Source organism: Ictidomys tridecemlineatus, chromosome 7 (genome assembly GCF_052094955.1).
Source record: "Ictidomys tridecemlineatus isolate mIctTri1 chromosome 7, mIctTri1.hap1, whole genome shotgun sequence".
In the NCBI taxonomy this organism is placed as follows: domain Eukaryota; kingdom Metazoa; phylum Chordata; class Mammalia; order Rodentia; family Sciuridae; genus Ictidomys; species Ictidomys tridecemlineatus.
In genome coordinates, this window is record NC_135483.1 from 42,324,707 (window position 1) to 42,352,107 (window position 27,401).

A 27,401-nucleotide genomic window follows, 5' to 3' on the forward strand; every position below is an offset into this window, starting at 1 on the left:
TAGAGGGATTAGCCATTTTCTACCTGAGAACCTGATTTTCGGATAGTTTTGATTTCTGGAAACATGTTCATATTTTACATATTCAAAATTTAAAATTAAATCAGCAAGGATAAGAAAACGGTGTCAAGCATGTACAAGCAGAAACAAAAGAACCTAATTACAATTCAAAGAAATAACAAATCCACTTGGAAGGAATGAAAGAAATCATTGAACCAAGTAGCTTTTGAACACAGCACTTAAATTATAAGTCCTCATCTTAAAAGCAAAAAGAACTTCAAACAAATCTTGAATATTGCCTAGAAGGTTTGTTTCTTGTATACCAGGACAGGTATGACAATTCTCCTGTGTGATATGCATTACAGGATTGACCTAATGAGTAAGTATGGTAACGTTCTTGGAAAACAGTTCTTACTGTGAGAGAAAAAAAGATACAAATAAATAATGTTGGAAAAACAATTAACACCTTAGTGTTTATTTCAAATTAGCATCATAAATTCATGATTTCACATGCATACATATTCATACACACATTTGTATATAATGTACTAACAATCTTAGTGTATGTACATATATACATATATCAGAATATCTGTACATATGTGTATACATATATGCCCATATACATATAGATAACTTATGGGTCATATACAATTCCTTTAGTTCCCAATTCTGTAACCTGAAAAGACCTGAAAGAAATATCAGTAGCATTGACAAACCCAGGGCTTATATCTGGATTTATAAATATCATTCTTGAAACCAGGGCTCCTTGGAAAAATGGCTGATTCCCAGCTGGGGCAGAAAAAGTATAAAATTAGCCAAGAAAAATATTATGGCACAATGTATGCCAAAGAAGGATTGGAACATGTCAGAAGGATGTAAGACTCAATTTAGAGGGCTCTTAACAATATTGGATCACAGTAATTGATTGATTGCAACCTATCAAATAAAGTAGAAATTTATTGCTTCTTACTGCTAATAAATAAAGTAAAAGGGAAGTCTCTTCTTATAACAGAATACCAAATAGTGTAGAAGAAATAAGAAAATTTTTAAAATTACTATCGTGCAATCATCAGTAAAAGTCATCAAAAAATTATATAACATTGTGGTGCTGTTATATATAGTTTGTATCTAGAATGTTCCCCCAAAGAGTCGGTCCCCCAATAATGGGACTATTGGGAGGTGGTACAAACTTTAGGAGGTAGGGCCTACTTGGAGGAAGAAGATCACTGGGAGCATGTCCTTGAAAGCCAATGGTATCCCTTGTGCTCTCCCCCATTCCTGCTCTCTCTGCTTCCTAGGTGCCATAAGGTGAACAGCTTTCCTCCACCACACTTGCACACCATGATATATGGGAAATGACATGAGCTCACCACAGGCCCAGAAACAATGGAGCCAGCCAACCGTGGGATGAATCTTCTAGAACAATGAGCTAAATTAAATCTTTCCCTCTCTAAGTTGATTTTTCTCAGGTATTTTGTCATGGCAATGAAATGTTGACTAACACAGGTGTAATTCATGGTGCTGAATCTGATGCCGGACTGGAGAAAGTAATTGAAAGAACATTTAAAAGCAGTTGGAAAAATTTAAATATAAAGTGGATATTGAATAATACTGTTACATCAACCTCAAATTTCTGAAGTTTGACCATTTTCTGTGATAATATAGGAAAATGTCCTTTTGCTAAAGAGATTTTTAGCTAAAGTGTTTATGGACAAAGGATTATGATGTGCACAAAAATACTTTAAATAAAATAGAAACAGATAAACAGTAGGAAATACAGATAGATGAATCAAATGTGGCAAAATGTTATGACTAAACGGTAAAATACACATAAAATTTTAAAATGATTCTCAGAACTGTAGTATGAGATTACAATTATTTCAAATAACATAAATTACTTCAAAATAAATCATTTTTAAAATTAGCACTCCAGGCATTATATAGTGAGGGAGAACATTGATTATTGGCAGAAGAGAAGATATTGATAGAATATTGATTCATTTATGTATTCATCCCATATTCTATTGCAGGAATATATGCAATAAACTAAAAATAATTTTAATGGACAAAAATAATGACAGCATATAAAGGTATGGGGTTAGAGAGCATTTATAATTTAAGTAAGTAGTTAGAAGGGGCCTTACTAATAATGTCTTGAGTACCAACCTGAAGAAGTTGAAAAAGCAGTAGAGGTGTTCGTGCTGAACATGCAATAATAGAGAATATAGTAGCATTCTGGTAATTGTTTAAAAGTCTCTCCAAGGGATGAGAGGAGCTGATTTTTATATTTTGCCAATTCCCCTGGTGTAAATACTCTCACCTTGGCTGATTTCCAACTACCACCTGTTTGAGGACTAGTTGGCATATCTCCTGACAATTTCATAATCTGCTCTCGAAAGCCAAGCTGGTAGGCGTCTAACCCAACACAGAATAAATAGAAGGTGCCAAAGCCCTGAGGCAGGAGATAAATGCTGTGCAAACCAAATTTGAGGCCAATGAAAACAAAGAAGAAAGGAGCCAATGTCAGAGCATAGGGGCTGAGTTCAGACAAGTAACAAGAGGCCTGGTAAAGTGAACTGAGAAGTCATTGGAAAAGTTTGATCAGGGAAGTGACCTGACCTGATCTGATCTCTGACAAGATCACTGAGACTACTGTCCTGAAAACACTGTGGGCCAGGAGGAATGGAAATAGGGAAACACAATGTTACCGTAACAGAGAAGAAAGATGGCGGTGCCTAGGACTCGAGTTCTAGCAGTAGAGGTGGCAAGAAGCAAGGTAAGTTAGGGTATATTTTGAAGCTCACTGCATCTCTTGGAGGGTCAGATGGGGGAGAAAAATGAGAGGTCAACAATGAGAAGTTTTTGAAATTATTTATCAAAAGAATGGAATGGACGTTAGCTGACAAATAGAAGACCATGGGAGGAACAAGTTAGAGGAAGTTGGATTTCACACACGGTGAATTTGAGACCCTAATGGAGAAGCCAGTAAGCAATACCAGGACAGATCAAGCGCTGCAGTGGGCCAGGAGGAGCAAGCACAGATCCAATGGCAGCACTTTTCACTGACAGGAAGTGTGCATCAACCCACCAATGTCATGTGTTTATTCTTTTTCTTCTTATACTATGGCATTCACCAAATTTCAGTACAGAGTATATAAAATGGAAACTAACGCAACACACTTATTCTAAGCATATACCAAATGGAAAGTTAAAACTGATCACACACACACACACACACACACACACACAAATCCTCATTTTCTGAGGAAATCGAAAAGAAAATATTTGAGTTATTTACATTTTGGGCTATCCAAAATTGAGCATGCAGAGTATAAATGTCAGCTATAAATCAACTACCACCACAATTGAAAAATTCTTTTTCAGTAATAGTACCGTAAATGTTTCAGAATTTGTATTTGCAAATAGCATCATATTCATTCATTTTCTCTCAAGTGAGTGGATATGGTGAACATACAGGTGGCAAAATATTTGCCTATTGGACCAAGGGTACAGAGACTTTTTAATGAAATTTCTGAGTCTGTGTTTCAAGGCAGAATCTGTTCTTTTTTTAACCATTAGATTTTTTTTTTTTTTTAAAAAAAGGCTTACTTCTCCAGCTAAAATGGCTTGAGAGATGATCAGCCGTGACTAGGGAGGAAAGAAAGCCAAGTTTCCAGTGTGCGCGTGCACATTTCTTTTGCTCATAATTAATAGCCCCCGTGCTTGCTAAGGTTTTGGAAAGCAGCTAGAAGCCTACCCAGGTAATGCCTTCTGACAACGTTTTAAAGATCAGTTATGTCATATGGCTGCCTTTTAGAAAAAAAAAAGTCATAATGCATAGCTGTGCCATATGGCATCTCTGAAGAATCAGCCGGATTGGACAGACATTCATTGGATAAGGTCCCACAGCACTTGGAAAAGAATGTAGTCCTGTTGCCAAAATGTGGCCTTTGTTAATCTCCTAACTATTATTGTGCAGAAACCAATTCATCTATTAATTATAAACAAATTTTAATTACTTCAGTAAAAGCCCATTATACCAATATCTGATGCCAAACAAGCTGTATTAACTCTTTGTAAGTCTCCAAAGCAAATACGAGGTGTTGGAACGTAGGTGTTTTATACGAGACAGGAATTTCTCTGAGTGTAAAAAATGCAGTTCTGACATTTAGTTTTCCAGTTCTCTTAAGAGATCCCATGATGCTTTTGCTTTTTGCAGACAATATCAAAAGGCAACTGATGAACGTAAGTTGTGAAAGACAGATCATCCCTAATGTCTACCAGCATTGGACTGCACTTTGTATTCTTTTGCTTAGATTTTAAAGTTTTTTTTTTTTAAAAGACATCTACATTGTAGAGCAATGATTTACAGTGACACAACTTGAAAAAAAAAAAAAGTGACCTGATTTTGCTAAAACATTCCACAGTCATTTCTGATAGTGTTATGGGTGATGTGGGACCAAATGCATCCAGTGTATCAAAGTAGAATAATCTTTAAAAAAAAAACATGAAAAACCAAATTACTAGTGTGTTTTATGGCAGCAGCTTGGCCAAGAAAGCTGGCTGGTCCTTCCCGCACAGAAACTATCTGGTTTGCAGATGACACATGGTGGCTACAGAGTGCGCAGCCGTTGGGGTTGGAAGAGATCCAGCAAGAGGGCTCATCTGTGAGCAGCAGTGTTGGAATCATCTTTGGGTTTAGTTTCACTAATGTGTAGTTTTATTTTATTAGGCCAACCATCAAAAGTTTCTCTTCCTCCTGGAAATAATTCTTTTTGGTATTCATATCACTCCTTGGACTTAAAAAGTTAAACAGTTTTAAACAAATATAACCACATCCTGCTTTCTTCCTCCATTATACTTTGAAGTTTCCCATGTAAACCTCACATTATTTTTTCTTCATTTTATACAAGAAAATAATTTATTTTTATAATCATAATGGGTAAATTCTAGCAAGCACTCTTTAAATTTTCTTGGGTGGACACATAGAAAATAGCTTTAAACTGTGTCATAAACATAATATGGGTGTTGAGCTGGCTGGGGATGTGGAAATGGTTGAAGAGTTAAGTGAAACCAATTATCTCAAGGTTTGGCTTTTTTATAAATTAAATATAGTATATAACTGAGGGTTTGTGAAGTTTTTTTTTCCTACTCAGAAAGACATTGTTATAAATATCTGTCATACCCCTATGAAGTTGATATTTCAGCTATAGTTTAAAGTCATAGCATTTTTAACTTGGGGACTGAAAATCTCTGTTCAAGTGTTTTAGGCTATCATCCTCACTTTACAGATGAGAAAACTAAGGAGCAAGATAAAATGGCTTGACCAAGGTTATAGACCTATTAAAGGTAAAAATGGAAACTATTTCTAATCTTCCCATCCACTATTATCTCCATCCCACTACCTGCCTCACCTTAGTTGTTTTTGATCAACAGAGAATTTATTTATTTTCAGCAATAAACATGAAATAATGACCAAAAGCTTCAGAGATTCTATACATGTAAATTAATTCCATGTTCTGTTTTTGTATTTACTAATACAGGGATTTAGTTCATTCATCTAATAAATGATCGGTGTTAACATACCTGGTTACATTACTACCTGATTAGGGAGGATCTTGTGGGAGGGATGAATGGTGTTTGGGAGGGAAAGAGGGCAAGATTATTATGTATACTAGGGCATAGGACTCTCCAACAATTTATCACTAGATTAGAGCTATTTTGCTTCTCCCAAAATTTGAATAAAAATAATTTCAATCTAAAATTCACATATAAAAGTTATCAGCTCCATACTATTATTACCATAATCATTAAAATAAGAAATTCTTGGACACAGAATAATAAAGGAAAACCAAATTCAAGAGAACATGTGTTCTTAGTCTACAGATTTCTTCCCATATCACAGCAACCAACAAAATCCTGGCTGAAGCAGAATCTGCCCCCTGATGATATTGTCAGTCACCCATCATTAATTGGGGTAGCTCATAAAGTGAATTTTTTTTTAATTAGAGTAAATAACCCTATCCCTACTGCTTCACCTCCTTGTGTCACATCATCAAAAATTAGACCTATTCCAAATGTTCTCTCTGATATGTGGATGCTGACTCATGAATAGGAGGAGTTGTCACTGGACTGGACAGGGGGCAATGGGAGAAAAATTAGGGGGATGGGAATGGGAAACAAAGTAGGATGAATCAGACATAACTTTCCTATGTTCATGTATGAATACACAACCAGTGGAACTCAATGCCACGTACAACCACAAGAATGGGAAATTATACTCTATGTAGGTATGACATGTCAAAAATACATTCTACTGTCATGTGTAGCTAAAAAGAACAAATTTTTAAAATCACTTTAGAAATCTGACGTATTTATAGAACTCATTAAAATAATTATGAAGAATATTATTTTCTAAATAGCACTTTTTATGTCTCAAAAGGATTCATAAACATCATTTCTCTTAATCTTTACAGCATTTCTAATTAAGAACTGAGATGATAAGGATAAAATACTGACCATGGTATTCTAAATACCAAAGCAATGAAATTAATACTCACCAACACATAGTCAATGAGCTTCTGTGCCTGAGATAGCTGAGTCACCTACTCAAAATGCCATGGGATGTGTCCTGGAAATATTTTCATCATTTTACAACTTCAATAAAGGATCCTGTCTGCTTTGCAGAACACGATATTGAAGAACAATGACTCACCAGAGGTGATCGAAGGGAGCCTAAGGTAGTCTGAGCAGAGACATGGGGAGGGAGGAAATAGGGACAGAGAGGAGTACAGAATGCAGCATCCAAGAAATTATAGAATATGTGTGTCTCTATGTATTTCTCTTTTCCTTTAAATTTTCTCTCCAACTTCTGTCTTTATCCTCGTTACTACAAAAAATATATATATAATAAGACTAGATAATTTATAAAGAAAATAGGATTATTTGGCTTATGATTCTTGTTGCTGGAAAGTCCAAACAATATGGAATCAGCATCAGGCAAGATCTCCACCCCTGGCTACATCACAACATGGCAGAAAAGTGGACAGGGAAAGAGCTACCTGAAGACATGGCCAAGTGCATGGTGTAATCACACTTTATAACAACCCACTATTTCAAGAAGTAACCTGGTCCTGTGAAAACTATATTCATTCTTTCTGACCATGGTGACTTTATCATTTAATCACCTCCCACTAGGCCTGTGTCAGTCTTCCCTCTACAGAAAAAACCTGAAGCAATCACTTTATAAAGAGAAAAAAATTATCTTGGCTCCCTGTCTTAGAGGTTTCAATTCATGATTGGTTTTCACCATTGCTTTGAATCTGTGGGGCACATCCCTGCAGGATGTGTGGTAGAACAACACCTCTCATCTCATGGCTGGGAAGCCAGAGAAGAGGAGGAAGAGACCAGGGTGCCACAATCCCCTTCAAGGGCACCCCACAGCAATGCCCTCCCCTGCTTCTAAAAGGCTCTACCCCCTCCCAGTAATGCCACCTAAAGAAGTAAGCCTTTACCACATGGGCCTTTAGGTGACAGTAAAGATCCAAACTGTAGTAAATCCCCACCTCTTAAAGCTCTACCACCTCTTAATATCATTACATTGAAGACTAAGCTTCTAGAACATGTACTTTGGGAGGACACACTTAAACCACATCCAATTCATAGCACTTTCCAGTTTGAGTTTGACTTAGGATCCAATTAAGAGGACAGATTTTTTTTTTACTTCAGGATGCTAAGAGAAGGCATCATAGCCTCCAATATGTAATAGAAAAGAAAGTCGGAATTTAACATTGTCAGCAGCTTCGGGTACAGAGAACATGTCAATTTTGTCATTATTGACATGTGGGGTTGAACAATTCTTTTTTATGGGGGTCTTTCCTGTGCATTGTAAAATGTCTAGGAGCATCTTTGGCCTTTATGCTGCTAAACAGATACCAGTGCCATATCACTTCCCAGTTACAACCAATAGAAACGGGTCCAGATGTTGCCAAATGACCCTTGAGAGGTGAAATTGTCTCTTCTAAAATAACCCTTGGTTGAGAGATACAACCCAGAAAGAGGGTATATCTAACAGCATGAGGTGTGATTGCCACTCTGTTTTGACTGTCCCCACTGTGTTTAGTGATGACCTCCCGTTCTCTTCCTGCATTTTGTTGCATAATAGTCAGTGGGCAGTCACCATCATCTCTCAGAATTGGCATGAGCAGTTGAGAAGCATTTTTTTAAATTGCTGACCCACCTATAGGCCATACTGCTTTCATAGAAGACAGATGCCTATGTGAGTACACTACAGAGGAGGAGAAGCAATGGGAAAATTCAATTAAAGGATATGAATTTGGGGCTGGGGATATAGCTCAGTTGGTAGGGTGCTTGCCTTGCATACTCAAAAGCCCTGGGTTCAATCCCAAGCACCACCAAAAGAAAAAGAAGTATATAAATTTTGCTACCTTGATATTAAAAGGGCATTGCACAAGTGGCTGGAAACACCTGATTGGTGACATGCACAGAGATGGCAGAGTGTCTCTTAACTAGAAGGTAAACAGAGGACATGCAGTAGCAAAGATTAAAGATAACAACTTTGGTCAAAGCAGGCCCCTCAAATTTCATTCCTTAAAAGGACAGTCTCCACTGATAAACATCCTTCCCATCCCATGGGAAAAGTGCTCATTTTAACCAATTGACACAGAAGAGTGTGAAAAGCAAGTTGATAGAAGAAAAAAAATGTTACTTATGCCTTGACAATAAATTCAGTCTCATTTCACATCTTCTACGCAATTTTCCCTTCCCCCACCCACCACATCCCTCCCCTTGGGTCTGTCCCACATGGTGTCTTACAATTGGGCCTTGGAAAGTTGAGAGTTACAGCCAAAAGCAGCAAGAAAATGCCATGAAACTGGCAGTGTTCATCGTGGAAGGAGCCAGAGCATCTGCTTTCGAGCAGGGCTATGAAGCAGAGCCACAGGGGGAAGAGAGGCTATTAGGCCACCAGCAGCCAAGGGGGAAAAGCCACAGGAATCAAGATTAAAAGTCTGAAAAGACTTGGAACTCAGAGTAAAGGACCAGTGGAGAGAGGTAGGAAAGCCAGGCTTGGCATATGGAACCACTTGAGGGGTGCTGGTAGTCAACCCAATAAAATCCTACATGGAGCATGGTGTAAGAAAGGGCTAGAAACCAGTGACACAGGGGTCCTAAACCACCTGCCCAGGAATGCTGACAAGAAGGTACAGAGGGGCCAGAGTCAGCAGAATGGGGTGTCTGAACTGCCATGGCTGTCAGTTTCTAAAAAATACAGAGCTCTGTCTGTATTTAAACAATTTTCTGAAATATTCTCTGTCCTTCAATAAGTCATTTTCAGAGTTATGCTGTGTCTTGCTTTCTTATGGATTCACTTTCTCTTTGTACCCAACACACCCACCATCATAGAGTATGCTTAATATGACTCACTAATCCTGAAGGCAACTTTGCCTTCTTCAATACTGTTTTACACAGACTACATTCACATTTCTTTGCTTACATATTAATGAAAGAAGAGCTTCCCAGACCAGTAAATGACAAAGATATGGTGTAATTATTGGTTCACTTGCTTTTGGCTTGGTGTTGGTCAGTTCACCTTTATCGAGCAGGAGTACAGACTAGCTAATGTTCTCTAAATTCTGGTTTCCGGTGACTCTTGCATCTTCTTGTGTCCACATTGGCTGATTCTCTGATGAAGTAGAGGGAAATCTGCTATTCCTAATTCATAGGACTGTAAGTGTACTGTCTGTCTCCACCCTGACTTACATCGCCTTGCTTATGTCAACTCAACTTCCCAATGTAATAAAATGCAACAAATAGTTACTGTCTGGCAGAATTGTGTCTGCAATTCCCATGACCCCTCTGTCCCGCCCAGTTATTTGGAGGAGTTCCTATTTCTAAATGAATTCAGAAGAACAACAGAGGTTTTCTCAAAGACAGTACTCATGTAGAAGAGAGATAGCTGCCCTACATCTAGTTGGACAGACCTTAGATGCTTGGAAATGGAGCAAATATAAAGTCTGATAAGTAATGCCTTCCTCCCTGTATTGAGATAGTTTCTGTTTCATGCAACAAAATCTAGCTAACCTTTGAGTTGAAAGGAAAGGAAGTGTTTTTCTCCCTATGATGTTGTGTGTTTTTATTGATTTCTACCCAATAAGAGACTGGAATAAGGCTGTCTTCAGCAACTATTTTAAGGTGGACATCTCTGTGATACATATTTTAAATTTGTTGCCTCCATTAATGTCTAACAACTAAGGAGACAGTCATGGTTATCTTCCTGTTTTGGGCCTCGCAGGGTTCATTTCCTATTCTTTTATCACAGAATCCCAATTCCCTTTGGTGAATAGCTGTCTCTGAGTATAGCCTCAGATTTTGGTATGCCCTAAGGAAAGTGCTCTGCATTCTCATACTCAAGAGATAGATGTGCAACCTGAACACTACCTAAGATGTATGCATTCTCCAGAATTTGAGTCTTGAGATGAGTAAAATGAGAAGAAAAATCATTGGAACCTGTTTGTTACTGCAGCAGCACCTCACTAAGACATTCAATTGCTTTCTGTTCTCTGTACCTCCAGTGTTCACCTAACATCTGTCATGTTTTGAATGGTTCTTCTATCATTTCTTTAATTCTTTGAGACAAACAATTACTTTCCTCTAGGTACATTTCTCAAGATGCAACCACAATCTATGGCTAGTTTAGCTCTTTCCAGTATTATATTGGTTCCCTTCTATAGTAAAGTAGAAATTGGTGGCCAAAGTTATTTAGTATATTTTCAAGTAGCATCATGGCTGAGAAAATCTGGTTAAAATATAATTAATATTGATAGTTTGTTTCAGAAAATGTGAATCTGTTTGTCCCCTGTCAATTCCTAAGAGCAATAATTCCTGGTTTCTATCTTAGGTTGGTTCTTTTTCCCTACGTTGGTCATTTTGTACCCCTACATTAACAGGTGAAAAAGATGTCAACCTATTGAATTATTTAGTACCAATTCAAATAATTAATTTAGAAACAACAACAATAACCTTTTCAGTGATACTGAAAGAAAATATATCATTCTATAATTCAGTAGAAAAAAATAATGCATGTTTCTCTACTAAGGCTTCAAATGTAGAAGAAGGGATAAATACTTGTTAGGAGATTTTAAACTTTCCCATTAACTTTAACTGGATTATAGATAATCACCAATTTGGTGAATAATGGAAATGGATAATTTGGTAGATAAATGGATAATATATTTTATTCCTGCATGCAATATCACATTTGATTTTTTTTTCACATTTGATTTTGATAGTAACTATGAACAGTACACCTATTTCCTTACTTTGTGATACATAAACTAGCCCACTTCCCTTTTAAATTTCAATCATTTATCAAAGATTGTCATAAATATATTCTTAAAAATTCAGAAACTGAGCAGTTCTCAATGGTTACCTAAATTCTGTAGAATTCTTATTTTACAATCTGTACTATTTCAGACTTTCCTTGTCTCTCTAGTCTTGAACAAGAAGTCCTAAGTCATGGGCAAAATCTCAACTGAACAGATATTTGAATGAGAAAATGTATTTTGAGTTTATTATTTCTATTCAGGATCCGAAAATGTGTTTAGGAAATATTTGGTTTTCTCCCTAAAAATCAGCACTTAATACTTAATAATAATACTAATTGCCATGGGGAGAAAAATCCCACAAAGAGTAGCAATCTTACAGCAGACTAGGTAATTGCTATTGTGTTTCACATTTTTGAGTGAATTTTCCCCTATGCCTTTCTGAGAAATAATCTGTGTTGCCACATTTAAGGATGATTGACATACTCCTAATAAAATTAGTAATGTATTTTATTTCTGCATACAATATCACATTTGATTTTGATAGTAACTGTGAACAGCGGACAAAGTGAGTAAAAGTTATGCCCATTTTACATATAAAAAACTGAGGTGCGAAAATTATCTTGTGCCAGGCATGGTAGCACATGCCTGTAATCCCAGAGGCTCGGGAAGCTAAGGCAGAAGGATCAAAATTGTAGCCTCAGCAACTCAGCCAGATCCTGTCTCTAAATAAAATATAAAAAAGAGCTGGGGATGTGACTCAATGGTTAAACATTCCTGGGTTCAATCCTTAGTACCAATTAAAAAAAAAAAAGTCTTGTGTAAATTCACATAGAGCCAGACCTCAAGTTTCTCTTATAACCCCAAGGTTCTTTAAACAACATCAGGTGTTAGCAAATCTTTCCTGCAAAGAACTGAATAGTAAATAGTGTAGACTTTGAGTGTAGTAGTATAGACTTTGAGGCCCCTGAATTTGTCATAACTACTCAACTCTTCCCTTGTAGATCAAAACTGGGCATAGACTACATGTAAATTAATGACACTGTCATATTCTAATAAGATTTTATTTGCAAAGCAAGCACAAATGATGGTTGACTTATTCCTGAACTATATCCTAACTGCATTAAAGTCTAGATGAAACAAACATTTACTACTTGTTTATCTCACATACGAATCATTGCGTTGGGCACTTTTATTCTAAGTTAAATTTCTCTGCTCTCTTGAATGAACATGTATGGGAGTAATGTTGGATAGCAGTGTGGTAGCTCACTGGGTTTCCTGGGGGATCACCACTGAAACCAGAACAGAAGGAAAGCCTTCAGGTTAAACAAGAGGTTCTGAAACATTTTGGGTCACAGACCATATTCTTTCCCCCAAGAAATCACACCTAAATGCACAAACCCTCAATATTGTACATAAATTCCAAGAGTCCTCGGGTTTTAAGCATATTTCAAGATATGTTGTTTAATTGTGGTTACATTCCAGTAACAAGTTCTCATGAAAAAGATAAACTTTTGATATGAATCTATTTAAAACATCTATTTTCATGATATAAGGAATGGATCGTGGTGGAGGTTAAACTCTGCCAAAAAAAAAAAATGTGTAGCCCATAGATCTTGATACTTTGTATCCAAAGTTACTCATACTAATAGTGATTTTTCTTCCTGTTTGTGATTGTGCCTAAAAATAATTCTCAGCGGCCATGTGCACACACCCCACATTGTATGCCTGGCAAGGATTTCCTTTGGCTTGTTGCTGAGCCCATTAATAATAGATAATAATAATGAGAGCAATAGTGATAAAGATAATAATGGATTGTTGACTGCAAGGACTCCAGAGTCAGACTGAGTTCAAATCTCAGCTTTCTCACTTACTTTATTGTGAATAGAAATCTGGGCAAGTCAGATAAACACATTCAACTTCAGTTTCTTTATCTAAGTGATGACAAAAGCTGTCATCTTGTAGTTGGTGCTTACCATGTAACAGATCTCTGCTAAGCATTTTTTTTTTTTAACTGAGGATTGAACCCAGGGATGCTTAACCACTGGGTCATATCCCCGGCCCTTTGTATTTTTTGTGAGATAGGGTGTTGTTAAATTGCTCTGGGCCTTGCTAAATTACTTAGTCTGGCTTCAAGCTTGCAATCCTCCTATCTCAGCCTCCCAAGTCACTGGTATTTCAGGCTTATGCCGCCATGCTGGGCTTTGCTAAGAACTTTTTAATGTATCTCTTACAACCATCAGAACAACCTTTTAGAATTATCCCAAAAGTAAGGTAAGAAAACTAAGGCAGAGGGCATTATATTATGGTGCAAGATCACACAACTACTAATTGATACAGCCAATCTTTGAACCCCAGGGGTATAGAAAAAAGTCTCTGCTCTAATGTTATTTATTATTATTTATTTATTTAGGTACTGGAGATTGAACTCAGGGCGTTTTACTACTGAGCTACATACCCAGTCCTTTTCATTTTTTATTTTGAGACAGGATCTCACTAAGTTTCCTAGACTATCCTTGAACTTGTGATCCTCCTGCTACAGTCTCCTGATTTGCTGGGATTATAGGCATGTGCCATAAGTCCCTTAATCACTTTACTTAAATAACTCTCAAACTCCATTGCTTTGTAAAGATTAAATAGATATCACATGCGAAGCGTCTCACTACCTGGCGTAAACTGACACATGGTATTGCCATGCGGATCCCCCCAGTCTGTGTCTGTTGACAGAGTATTCTCAGCAGCTCTCTTCAGCAGAATTGCCTATTTCCCAATGCTGAGTTCAGATTAACCTGACAGCTGCATAAGTTTTCCAGGACTTGCACTTATTCTGCATCAGTTGATGACTAAAATAATCAATGACATAAAAGCACAATTTCAAAGGTTCCAAAACAACAGCAACAAGAAACACATAACAAATAAAGGAGAATCCTAGTTTTGGCCAGAGGAACAGTGACTTGACTTGAGTAGAGTTATTTCTTAGATAGAAATAATTTCTATCTAAGAAATAATTCTACTGAATGCAGTTTGCTGATTTCCAAAAAGCAGCTAGCCATGTCATGAAAAGCGAGCACAAGAGACATTGTAGCAGACCTGTACTAACTTGGAAGCCTATTAATTTCCCTGGGGAGGCTGTTTTGTTTTTTTGTTTGTTTTCTTTTCTTTTCTTTTTTGGTACCAGGGATTGAACTCAGGGGCACTCCACCACTGAGCCACATCCCAGTCCTGTTTTGTATTTTATTTAGAGACAGGGTCTCACTGAGTGCCCCACTTTTTGAGGAGGCTGGCTTTGAACTTGCAATCCTCCTGCCTCAGCTTCCTGAACCTCTGGGATTACCACCACACCCACCTTGCACTGTTTTTTAAGGTGATCAGGAGTCCTAGAGAACAGTACCGATGCTATGGAAACATATTTTCTACGTAATTATTGATCAAAAGGTGGCCTATTTTGAGTTTTATTCTTTGGTCTCTCTTACAGTAATTCTCAATTTCACATATTAGCTTTCATAAATACCTACTGACACACAAAAAAAGAAGGAAAAAGTCCAAAACAAAGCAAAACAAAAAAATGAGGCTAATGCTGTAAGCTTTTAGAGAAAAATGATCAGATTGATCCTCTTCAATATTCCACAGCAGTACAAATATCAATCCAGCCTCATTATCTTGAAGTCCATCAAAATATATTGTAAATCTGAATTGCTGGATTTATTGAAGTCCCAACTGAGAGTCAACCTTTGAAACTTTTTTCTGGCAATCCAAACAACATAAGAAAAGAGAGTCAAAGTCTGTGAAGCTCAAAGGACCAAAAGTTAGGATGGGTTGTCGTGGACCAGAAAACTGAAAATTTATAGATTACCAAAGAAGTTTCTTGGGAAGTGCTTTCAAGCCATCCACAACCGAAAAAAATGAAATCATTCTGGCTTATCTGTCAGGTTTCTGCCTAATATCAGTTTGTCACCCAGTTCTCTGAACTTATTTGCAGGCCCTTGATATATTTTACCACCCAGAACTTCTTCATGGCATTCAATCAGTTTGCTACTATGTATTTATTGGAATGATTATTTGTTAATATCTGTCTTTTCTTTTAGACCAGGAGTTGGTAGACTCCTGCCACCTGTTTTTTCATGACCTTCAAACTAACAACAGTCTTTGCCAATGAAGTGGTTGAAAAAAATTGAAAGATATGTTGGACACGTGAAAATTATGTGAAATTCAAATTCCGGTGCTCATAAGTATTATTAAAATATGGCTACACTCACTGATTTTTGTGTTGTCTATAGCTACCTTTGTGTTACTGTGGCCAAGTAGAGTAGCTTCAACAAAGACTATAGAGCTTAAAGGGTCAAAATATTAACTATTTGGATCTTTACAGAAAAAGCTTTCCAAAACTTCTGTTTTAGACTGTAAATTCTAAAAGGGTATAAGTCTGCCTTGTTTAACACTTGTTTATCTCTAGCTCCCTGCACAATGCCTGTGTCTTAGCTTTTTCACTGCTGTGACTAAAGAAACTGACCAGCACAACTGTAAGGAAGGAAAAGTTTATTTGAGGGCTCACAGTTTCAGAGGTCTTAGTCCAGAGAAGGCCAGCTCCATTCCTCAGGGCTCAAGGTGAGGCAGAACATCATGGCAGGAGAGAGTGGTGGAGGAAAGCAGCTCACATCATGGTGATCAAGAAGCAAAGAGGGAGAGAGGGAGAGTCCAGCTCCAGATACAAAATATATACCCTATAGTACACCCCCAATTAATCACTTCCTCTAGCCACACCCCACCTGCCTATAGTTACTACTCAATTAATCTCATCAGAGATTAATTCACTGATTGGGTTAAGACCCCACAATCCAATCATTTCTCTTCTGAAACTTCTTGCATTGTCACACACGTGAGGGTCTGGAACCATAACAGCCTGCAACAAAGAAGTTGCTCAATTAAATGTGTTAAATAAAGGAATTCTGGCTAAAGGAATTAGTAGTGTTGATTGCTGTCTTAGGCTATAACCAAAACTAATTTTTAGGATCCTCTAAAAGGATGAGATTCTTTAATTTCCTGTCATTTCATAGCAGAACAGGAGGACTACAAAACACTTTTGTTTGGGAGGGGATAATCAGGAGGAGAAAACAGCTTCCTAACTCACAATCACAGCTGTAACTTCAATGCCTATTCCCACTCAAAATAAGAGTACCATTTATACCCTTATAGTTGCTCTGAAACAATACCTCACACTGATCTTGCTCTTGCTTCATAGATGAATTTTTAAACCCATGAGAAAAGAGAAGAAAAGTGTGTGTGTGTGTGTGTGTGTGTGTGTGTGTGTGTGTGTGTGTAATAGAGAGAGACAGAGACAGGAGACAGAGAGAGAAAAGGATAGCATCTTAGGGAAAGATAAGTGTGCACAAAGTGTTTTAAGAAATTTTCTGGAAGAGAAGATAAGATTCAGGGCTCCAGGGATTCTTAAATCTGCAAAAGTGGGGGTGATAAATGTAAATGATTACAAAAATCATCTCTTCTTCAGGCCTTTTGAAGTTAGAGATGATCTTAAAGTGAACAAAGATTTAAGTGTGAAAATATCCCAGATACAAAATTACTCAGAATGATCTTCATTCAGTGATCTATGAGGCTATTTCCCTGATATTGAGTCTGGTTCCTACTTGTTATTCTGTTGGGAATAGTGTTCCCAAGAGATTTTTGGCTGTTCTTTTGTTGTGAAAAAAATTGTACCTAAAGATGACAAAATAGAAATTGATTCTTCTTCCCAAAAAGTAAACTCCTCCCTTACATTTTAACTCTATCCATATTTTTAGCAGAAAAAAATACTTGCATCTTCTCTGCTTCAGAAAGAAACTGTTGTTCCTATATTTCTTTTAATACAAAACCTACTTATCATAGAAATCAGATTTTCTGAGTTTCCTACAATTTAAAGTTACTGTCAAATTCATGAAAGATACTTTATAAAAAATTATTTTTGGGGGGAGGAGGGGCATTGAGAATTGAAGCCAGGGGCACTTAACCACTGAGCCACATCCCCAACCTGTTTTAAAGTGTCTCACTCAGTTACTTAGGGCCTCAATAAATTGTTGAGGATAGTTTTGACTTCATGATCCTCCTTCCTCAGTTTCCCAAGTTGCTGCGATTACAAGATTGTGCCACCATGCTTAGCTTATAAAAACGCATGTTAATGGGAGATTTATTTTTAAATATAAACAAGATTTTTAAAAAATTATTCAATCCACTTTTAGGGAACAGGTGTTTGTTTGTATTGAGTAGATTTTTTATTTCTTTGTAAGTGATTTATTAACCCACATCCCCAACCATTGACACCATTTTAAATTGCAAAAGAGAATCCATAATGGGATCTTGTAAATGATGATGTGATGTCTCATGAAATCTCAAGAAGTTTTCATGAGACATCACATCATGGTGATAGAAACTATGTGATGGTGATATGCATAGTGATAGAAACAATGTAAGAGCTTGCTCTGAAATAATTTTTAAGACAATGGAGCATGAAAGCTAAAGGTGTCTTTCATGACTTAAGGAATGTGAAATTCATTTTGGTAACATGAGTACAAGAGGGAGCCTGACAAAGTGCACTGTACTTGTCCTTATAAAAGATAAAACCATAGTTCAGAGAGGATAAGCAACTTGCCCAAGGTCACAAGCAATAAAAAGTCAAGCTAAGGTTCAAACACAGGTCTCTTTGATGTCAGAGCCTACTATATCATTATAGCACTCTACAGCTGCTTAAATTGCTTATTGCAAATCAACTTTAAACGGATACTCTAGCATTATAGTATTTTAACAGACATTAAGATTTAAGTGACAAAAAGGACCTGAAACTGGTTTTAGAAGTATACATAGAAAAATGTACACAGGGGCCATTTCAGGATGGAGCATGAAAACAAGCCACAGTGTATGCTAAGAGTCAGGTCGCACTGAGTTCATTTTGGGCTTTGCCACACGTGTGATATCAGTAATCTAACAGGAGAGCACAGATGTCATACTGAAATTTTGGAGATAAAAATCCAAAAAGGATTTGACATTTGAGAACATTTGACCAGTAAGAAAAAGAAGAAGAAAAAGAAGGGATGGGGGGAGAAGAAACAGGATGAAAAAGTCTAGAATTCTAATAATGTACAGCTTGAAGAATATAGTTTAAAAAGCTGTATTGAATTAGAATTTTTTTTGTATGTGTAATAAGTAAATTTTAGGTGCTCCCATCACCCCAAAGAGAAACCAAGTAAGATGATGGGTAAGTTAATCTGCATCACTATAGTTATCATTTTATTATCTACATCCCATAACATCATATTATAAACCTCAAATATACACAATAAAATTATTTTTTAAAAAATAAAGAGACGTTGTTCCCTTCATACTTGGAACTGAGGGTATTTTACACTGTTTGGAAGAAAGCTAAACCTTGAGGATGAATGTCCCCTAATCAAAGGTGCTGCAAGCAGCTTTCCTGACCTCTGAATGCTGCACATGACATTAAAATAAGTCGGTCAATTGATTGTGAACTCCTTAAGGTTTCTCTTCTTTTAATTGTTATTTTTAATTTAAAAAAGCAAATGAAAAATCTGTATTTTTTAAGCTACAGTATGATGTTTTGAAAGTCAACTGAAGGGCAATTAGATAGTACAACAAAGGCTGGGAAGTGTACTGATCCACTAGAATGTGATTTTTGTTACTTTTTATTTTGTGTGGGGTTTTCTGTTTGTTTGTTTGTTTCATTTTGGTTTTTATAGACCTAAATTTGGTTGTTTGGAGGAATGAACATCATTGTTTTGTTCTGGAGGGAAGTTCTTGGTGGTGACTACTTTCCCCCAAAATATTTAGATATTAAAATTTGGTGCTTATAAGAAAGTTAAAAAAATGAATAGCAATGCTTCAATTAAAATTATAAAGGAGAAAAAAATAAAGGGAAGTAAATTCCTCTGAAAGTCCAAATGAAAGTTTTGATGGTCTTGTGGAACTAGTTGGAACCCAGAGTTTAGCCAGTTTGGGAGCCATGAAAAACCACCACTTACTTTACACTTGTATGCTGAAAGGCTAAATCTTCAGCATGAAGGTAAATTAGCAGTAAACTTAAATTCTGACAGACTACAAGCAAGTTTTAGGAGAAGAGTTCTTAAACAGGTTTAAGATGATGACAAGTTGACAGTGTCTCTAAGTGCCCAACAAAAATTTATGCAAATCCTTTTGTAGTTCAAAATAATTTATACCAATAACTCAAATATAACATTCAGCACACAAAGATAACTAAGCATGCCTATAATCCCAGTATCTTCAGAGACTGAGGCAGGAGGATTGCAAATTCAAAGCCAGCCTCAGTAATTTAGTGAGGTCCTAAGCAATTTAGCAAGACTCTGTCTCAAAATAAAAAGTAAAAAAGGCTGGGTATGGCTCAGTGGTTAATCACCCATGGTTGAATCTTTGGTTAATAAGACAAAACAAAAAACTTGACAAATGCAAAAACAAAGTCTAAGAACTAGAATTAATAGAGCATATAAGCAAAAGGAAGAGACCCACAGTAGCTCCTAATTTTGAATTACCAGGAACAGTCCATAAAACAACTATGCTTATTAAAAAATAAATTCAAACAGAAAATTTTGGCATATAGTTAGAAGTTACAATTTTGTAACAAAATTTTAAAAGCATCACATATAGAAAACAATAACTTTGTATTAAGAGAAGAAACAATTGAAGAGAGAATTAGTGAAATGGAACATAAATCAGAAGATATTATCCAGAATAAAGCATGAGAAATCAAAAGGAAAAAAAAAAAAAACATGTAGAGGCGGGAAGAAAGTGATAAAATGCCATGAAAGTTTTATCTTTGGTGGAATCCCCAAAGACACTGAAATAAAAGTTTCAACATGTGTTTATTTGGAATCCATCCTGGCTCCTTGCCAAGAAAAATAAAGAGAGAGAAAATGGAAAAGAAATAAAATTTTAAAAGTCATTGCTGAAATTTTTCCAAAACTTAACAAAAAAAATCAAATCACAGATTCAAGAAGTCCAATAAATCCCAAATAAGATAAACAAGAAGAAATTCATATTTAAACACATGTTAAACAAAGGAAAGAAGGAATGATTTGAAAAGGAAAAAAGAACCAACAGACAAAAGATATAATGAAAACAAGAAAAATTAAGGAAATAAACATGAAGAAGCCAGAGAGAAAGGTTAAATTAGAATCAAAGGAAAACAGTTTGAGAGTTGGTTTCTCAATAGCAACAGAGAGATGAGAAATATATGCAAAAGTTGAGAGAAAATAACTGGCCAATTAGAATTCTATATCCTCAAAAACAAAGGTCACATACATTTTCTTAGCAAAAAGCAAAACAAAAACAAAATCTATTTTACTACAATTAATATTAAAAGAAATTCTAAAAGATGATTCGGGGGCAGAACAAAATTAGAGAAAAAAAACAGTTTCCTGAATGAATGAAAAAAATCAATGAAAATGAAAAATAAACCTTCATGAATATTGAACTATATAAAACAATAATGTCTTGGGGGTTATACATATGTATGTGTGAGTGTTTTTAAAGAGAAACCCAGTAGAGAGTATTAAGTATTCAAATAACAGACTATAATAGGATTAGAGAAGTTTTCTAAAGTACTTGCTTTGTTTGGCAAAGTATCAGTTAGTCAAGGATGGATGTACAATTTCCAGAGAAATCATTTATAAGATTATAAAATAAATAAGTGAAATAAATTTTAAAAATTGGAGAACATTACAAACATAATTCAAGGACACTATTCATCAGGGAAGCTTAACTGCTGTACCAAACCACCTCAACATTTAGTAGCTTAACAGCATAGAATTTCATACTCACTGTTGATAGAGTCCAATTAACCTATTAATCAACAGGGTTGGTTGGGGAGATGTTAGTTGCTACTACTTATCTTTGTTAAAGGAAGAAGCTTGTGTCCATCTAATAGCCATGTTATCTTCAACCTGTGGCTTCCCAGGCCACCAGAGAAGTAGAAAAAATAACGTAAATCCAGGCATGATTGACTAATATGAATCAGAACTAGGAGTGTGTATGTCACTCATAGTCATTTCATTAGCCAGAACTCACTCCCAGAGCCATCTCCTATCTTTGAGGATGTTGGAAGATGTTGTTTAGTTGTTTACACAGCATGAATCTGTAACTATTTTGGTAGTGCATGGTATTATGTTTGCTACAAAGGAACAGGTGATTGGAGAATAGTGGTCATAATTTGAATTTAAATAATTTAAGCCCAACGATTTAAACAAAATTACCACATTCTTAAATCATGTTTTTACAGCTCTTTCAGGAAATATTCCAGACAAAAGTACAATTTGGGGCATATTAGTCTTATATTGTTACTTTATTACAGTCAGATAAAAATACATGTAAATATGGAAAAATGTAGTTATTTGAAGACCAGGGATTTGGTTAGCACTTCACTTATTAACCTTGAAGAAATCCTGCTTCCTGCATTTTTTTGTTTGTTTGTTTTTTTCTTGAACCTAAGTTATTTTTTTTTTTAATCCATAGAAAGAGGAAAGTAATGCTTGTCCTTTCTACTTTCAACACTCTCGGGCTCAGATGAGATGTGTAAAATGAAAGCATTAAGCTTGGTCCTTGTCCGTGATGCCAATCCAATAACGAGGACTTGGTTTTGAGAAAAAGAAAAAAAGAAGGTTTATTGCTTTGCTAGCAAAGGAGAAACACAGGGGACGCCCATCCCAAAGGCTGTGATTCTGCCCATCAGTAGGAACAGGGGGTTTTTAAAGAGGTGATTCAGAGAAAATGAGATTAGAGTAGAAATCAGGAAGGAGATCAGGGTAACGACCAGGGAGGAGAAGGTTAGGGAAAAGAAGATCAGGGAGAAGGAGGTTGGGAAAAAGAAAAAATAAGTTTCAAAGCCACAAAGGATATAGTCAAAGCATCAAGTGAACCCCTGTTACATTATCACATTCTCAGTCTGATTCAAAGCTGTGAGCTATTGAATTATCCAATATAGACTCCTTCATAGGACATAGATTTGAGAAAGAATTTAGAGCAAGATACAATTAATATCTAGGGAGGTGAAGAGACTTGATGGAGGTTATGGTGTTGGCCAATGACAGAGTCAAATTTGGAAGAGCATTGTTTAAGTTCCAGTGGTTCCCAATGGAGAAAGGCAGTACTGGTAAAATAAGAGGCACCGGGAACAGTGTTGAGAATATGATTTCAAGATTAAATTCTTGCAGATTTTTATTTAATACATCTGAAAGAAAGCCAATAAATCTGTATTTTTAAAGTAAACCCATTATCATCATAAGTTAGTAGCTACAAAAGAAGTTGAACTGTGAGTTATTTTAAAAGCTCTGAAAAGAATAGAGATATTACTCTTTTTTATTTCTTTAAAAGACAGCTCCTTGTACTTCTGAGCAGAGCAGCAGGCCAGCCCTCTACCCATCGTTCACTGAACAGCTAATGACAGTCTGCACATATTTCACCAATTGACAGATTATGTGTGAAATCTGTAATTAGGCAGTTAATCTTTTTTTTAAAAAAATATGTTATATTTTTAATTCCTAATATGTAGATTTTCAAGAGACTAAGTGCTGGGTAACATCTCTGAATATATTTTGTATCTCTTTCTTTCTTTTTCTCTTCCTTTCTCTCTTTTCCTAGAAAGGGCACTTGAGCTAGAATAGTAATACGGTAGAAAATTTAAAAATGCTTGTTACTTTAGGGAAAACAAATAACATAGCCATTAGAAGGATAAAAGTTTAAAACCCAATTGTATAATAAAGTTTATATACAGTAGGATGTACATCCCCTGTGTTTCTCACTGATACCTGATTTATATAATTGATAATTAGATGGTCTCCAGAGACCTAAACCTCACATTTGTGGATGAAAGAGTATACTCTTGGGGAAGATAATGGGACCCAGACCCTCAGGTGCTTCTCTGGGGATAAGTTACCGAGAACACAAGGAGATGATTATGAAAATAAGGGAGTTTTCTACAGAGGGAAAGTGTTTTGAAGGGTAGGTTCCCTTCTGTTGAGAGGAAGAGTGTTTTAATCTGTTGCTGTGACTGAAGACCTGTCTAGAACAACTTTAGAGGAAGAAATGTTTATTTGGTGCTGATGATTTCAGAGGTCTCAGTCCACAGAAGGCTGACTCCATTGCTCTGGGCCCAAGATAAGGAAGAACACCACGATGGAAGAGTGTGGAAGAAGAAAGCAGCTCAGGATCTTGCAATCGAGAAGCAGAGAGAGAGAGAGAGCTCCCTTCACCAAGGACAAAATACATATCCCAAAGGCATGTCCCCAGTGACATACCTCTTCCAGCCACACACTACCTACCTGCAGTTAGCACTCAGTTAATTTATGTCAGTGGCTTAAGTTATAGATTAGGTTACATTACACCTCTCGTAACCTAATTATTTCACTGCTGAATGTTCTTGAATTGCCTCACAATGAGCTTTGGGGGACACCATATATCCTTAAGGTTACTTAAGGAGGTGTGGGGACTGCAATGGAAACAAACACATATGCATGTTACACTCTGATATTTTTTTCATGGAAATCTCAGCAGATATCATTGCACTTATTTTTTTATTTTATTTTATGTTTTAAGGATACAAGTCATTCTTTAAACGGTTAACCCAAGAGTCTTCCTCCTTAAGAAAGCCCTGAGAAAAGGGGAGAGATGCTGGAGCAAACTTGAGTTTTTCTCATCTCTGGGTTAGCAGCCATCAGAGAGCAGTTGTTTTTACCAGCATTCTGCCAGCTCACCTTCAGGATGTTGAGACAGTTTCTGAGGGTCCAGGTATTAATTCTGCAATGACTCTTTGATTCATTCGATTCCAGAAGAGCTTGCTTCTAGAATTAGATCTCCATGAAACTGAGCTTGGGAGACCCTCTTGAAGTTTTTTTCTGCCCATAGACACGCCCTAAGAGATTTAGGAAAAAAGAAACAAGATTTTCTTTGGTGTTTACAAGCCCTAACCTCAGAGATTTGAGTCATACCTTCTTAAAGGGCAGGGGAAGATGAGGAAGCTAGAGCAAAACGACTGGGCCAGACTTGTGCTAACCCAGGCCACCAATGGACAAATCCACTCTTGCCATTTATAAACTGTGAGACCTTAGGCCAATAACTCCAGCCCTAGGCTCAGTTCCCTGTAGACATAACTCTCTCCCACTGCTGTTTTAGGAATGAATGAGGTAATACCTAGGACATGCTGAACACGGCAGCACAAAGCATGAACTATGATGAGGGTGGGTATTTACCACTCAGCACCTATTCTCATCCTCTCAGCAAGGTATTACTGCCAGACTTGGATTTCAAGAGACCAATAGAACTTAAGCAAGAAAAACTTCAGCAAATAACCCAGTATGAATGAAAGAATAAATATTTTCTCAGTAAGACTCAGAAACTTATTTGGGTAAGATTGCAGAATCCATGAAATAGGACCACCCTCTCAAATGAATTGCCTGACCACCTGGTGGGATAGACTAGTGATCAGACCTAGTTTTGTTTCAAGAACATGAAAATATGAAAGAAAATTCATACTCTCTATATGTCTAGGCATATGCATTTGGTAGGTGAACTATATGAAATAACTTGAGTGTATCTCTGTTCTCTGCACTTTGATCAAGCTTAATACATTAGCTTACAATTTTATGCAAAATGCTTCAAAAGGTCTAATCGACAATTTACTGTCACTCATGATGTCCATCTAAAGATGCAGTTCAAGCTGCTTCTATCTCCAAATAATTCTCAGCAAAACCCAGTTTCAAAAACTAAAAATATAAAACTACATTAACGTAGACAAAAAGGGCTTTAATTGGGTAACTATCAGATTCCACTATCTAAATGAATTTTCTACTCTATTAAAATAACAATGATTTAAACTTCAAAGCAAACTCTGCCTCCTTGTTTACCCTGCCACTCTCGGTTTGTCTGTAAGATATCTAAGTCTTTTGTTAGACATATGTTACTGAACTTAATTTGTCTTTGTTCCTTTTAAAAGTCTTGATTCACAAAGAATAGCAATGCTTTGAATCTACTTTCTAATACAATCTTATTTTATACCTGTATGCAGAAATGTCTAATTCTGACTGGGTACAAATAGATGGAACACACAGTGAATGTGAAGATGTTAAGAAGAGGTTGGAGGAAATTGGAATACCAAAAAGCTCTAAGGGAATTATGGAATATTTATGAAAATATGTGGTGCATTTTGAAATGCAGATGTCTCTGGAACTGGAAATGTAATCATAGGAATGAAAACTGTCTTTAATAAATCTTCTTAATTAAAATCTATTGTTCAGAAAAAAATATAAATCCTCCTCCAGTATTAGAAACAGTAGCAAGAGGTAGGAAAAGTAAGAATGTAATCAGATTGAAGCAAAGAATTGTTATTAAGAGTTCCTGGTTTATAGCACTTTTTTTTTTTTTTTACTTTTTAAGCTAAAAAAGTGGCATTTTGGTAGTCTGAACGTAAATTGTTTGCCATTATAGTACTTGATAAGGTGAAAACAATGGAGGTTTTAGTACAAAAATATATCCAATTATTGAAGAAAATAGTGTTAGAATCACTGTCAGATCACAAAATCACATGAACTTTTCTTTTTCCCCCTCCAGTGGCAAGGGCTTTGAATAGGTGCTCCTTCTATTCAAAAAAACTAAAAAACAATCATAAAAAATAAACCTGGCCTAGCCTTCCTCTCAATATTCAAATCTTATTTGAGACCCAAACAGGACACTTAAAAATGAAAACGTCTACATGACTGCATTTATGAAAAAAAAAATATATATATATATAAATGTTCCTGTTCTTAGTCTTCAACTGTTATTAAACTTTAAAATTGCTCCGTTTTTCAGGTAAGCCAGCATACTATGCCACAATTGTCATAACGTTGTCAATAGATTGAAGTAAACTAATTCTCAAGTAGGCAAGCTGAGGCTGAGTAATTCCTAGCATGGAAGATCATGCATAATTTGACGGAAGACCCTTCCTACACCACTGCAAGGAGTGGCCTGTTGCTACACACATGAAATTTGATATAAAGTGCACACCTTGAATTCATTACTACATCGTGCCTTTTCTCAGTTACACATTGCAGATGGATCTAGTTAAACACCAGGCAAATATAGTCGTGGGCTCAGGACAGTTATCATTGACCCCTTGGGGGAGAGTAACAAGTGACCTAACCATTCTGCAGTAATCACCTACTCAGGGCTCAACTTTTGAAGAGCTCCCAGTCTTGTTTAGATAAACAACCTTGTGACTGCTTATTTTATCGAGGTCTGATAATGGGCCTCCATTGATGATTGCAGGTGCCTGAGTAGCAGGTGAGGACTTTAGAAACTTATTCTTACATGAGCTTGCTTTTCTCTTGTCATGGATGCAGGGTCCTCTAGGGTGCCCTGTGTATTTTCTAAGCATGAGTATGTTGTGGGCCTTTGTGCAAACTGTGAAAGGGAGCTCTGTATATATAAGGAAGATGGTAAGGTATGATGTTCTCAATGCCTCCAGCAATCTCTAAAACCTTGCTACTGGCAGTGTGGAGCAGTCCCATTAGCACTATCTGGTGGTTTGTTATAAATGTAGGCTCTCAAGAACCTGCCCAAACCCACTGACCCAGATTTTGCATTTTAACACAATCCCTAGGTGCTTAGTATATATGTTAATGTTTGAGATGCACTGCTTTTTTTTTTTTTTTTTTGTAGCAGGTATTTAACCCAGGGGCTCTTAACCACTTAGCCACAACCCGAAGCCTTTATATTTCTTATTTTGAGACACTGTCTTACTAAGTTGCTGGGGCTGGCTTTGAACTTGCATTCCTCTAACCTCAGCCTCCTGAGCTGCTGGGATTACAGAGAGGCACCACTGCACCTGGCAAGATGCACTGCTCTTAATAATATATTTATTCTTCTCAATTAAAAATAATAGCATTTAGTTTCCTTGAGATGTATTAAGACTGAAGACAATTATATGCCATATACATATTGTCCCCCGGCTCCTGCTCCCTGCCTCATTTTGGGGATTGAACTCAGAAGCATTCTACCACTGAGCTACATACT

The 27,401-nt window shown here is 36.5% G+C and overlaps 1 long non-coding RNA gene across 1 annotated transcript in view; it reads right to left on the minus strand.

The window, feature by feature from the left end:
* The window catches only part of LOC120892951 (uncharacterized), a 38,010-nt gene that overhangs the window by 4,275 nt on the left and 6,334 nt on the right, over window positions 1-27,401 (minus strand). Inside the window, exon 2 of the long non-coding RNA XR_005737797.2 lies at window positions 24,107-24,264. This is a non-coding gene — a long non-coding RNA (uncharacterized LOC120892951). The remainder of the gene's footprint in view (window positions 1-24,106; window positions 24,265-27,401) is intronic.